Raw genomic sequence first — 1,321 nt, 5'->3', positions numbered from 1 at the left:
AAACTCAAAAAAAGGGGGGGGGATAAGGATGATAGATGCTTGATAAGAAAGAAGAGGCAAACCACTCCAGAGCACCCGCCTACTACTCATATTCTCACCTTTTTCCAGTAAACATAGGAAGCTGGGTTCATCGGAAATCACCCCTGCGTTTGTGGTGGTCACTGTCCGATTCCCGAGTGAAGCAAATTTTTAACGAGTATCTCGGTCTTTCTGATTTCTAGAGGGATGTTGTATCCCTCTCAGCCCAGGTTAGCCCTGGCAAGCAAGATCGAAAATCCGCCTGCAAAATGATCTAAATTGAGTCGATAGGGACGTGAAAACACCTACAAATAATCGGAAATCACAACCTTTATGGGGGAGGCGATATGGGAAGCTGTGGTGTTACAGGTGCAGTGTCCATGTGTTCAGAATCGCCGTGGGGGTTACCCCCGGAGCGCTGCTACTGACTGAAATGTCTTTAGGTCATTCCCAAAGGGCGGACATTAACATGTTCTTATGCACAGTGGAATTGTAAATGGGCTGATCTATCAATGGCATGCTCATAACTGTGCCTGAACTGCAACAGGGAACAGGTGCTTTTTCTTTCATAATCATTACTATCGTCATTTTCCTCAAATTGTTTTGTATGTTTGTCAAACTCTTGTGACCCACTATTTCCGGGGTGTCTTGATAGTCGAAGCAGACCTTGTGCTGTTGAAGCTAGAGAGGTGAGAAGAGTAAGTCTAATTCCCTGTAAAGACTTCTCTGTTGACACCCACCCCTTGGCGCTCATATGACCTTATGCAGTTGCGAGCGTCGTTGAAACTACTAAAACTTTTTAAAAGCCGTGTGGGTGATTATAAGACGATGATAATTTTCTCCTGTCAGGTCAGATTTTAGTTGCAAAGGAAAAACCCCCACGTCTTTGTGCGTCATGACAATATATCACAGAATTCCGTTGTGTCTTCCCGTGAGACGTGATTGACTGCAACCCCCACTGTGACGACTTGTTGCGCACTGCGTCAAGAAATTCGTAATGGAAGGCGGGGTGGGCGGCAGCTATACTTTACCTTCTTCGCACTTTTCAGGGACTAGCAACTTCACCCATTGCTCCAATACCAAAGGTACAACCTTAAAAACTTGACAAATCCCGTCGGGGGTCCAAACCCGGATCATCCGCAGAGTTGTCCAGTAGTACTAACTGTGCACCTTATTTTTCCTGTGTGGTTACGTCTGTCATCAGCGGACTGTCAGTTAGTCAGTCAGTCTAGTCAGTCAGCCAGTCTCTCCCTCCCTCCCTCCCCCTCTCTTCTCTCTCTCTCTCTCTCTCTCTCTCTCTCTC

The sequence above is a fragment of the Aplysia californica genome, unplaced genomic scaffold, assembly GCF_000002075.1.
Source record: "Aplysia californica isolate F4 #8 unplaced genomic scaffold, AplCal3.0 scaffold00289, whole genome shotgun sequence".
In the NCBI taxonomy this organism is placed as follows: Eukaryota; Metazoa; Mollusca; class Gastropoda; order Aplysiida; family Aplysiidae; genus Aplysia; species Aplysia californica.
Note: the sequence above shows the minus strand (reverse complement) of the source record.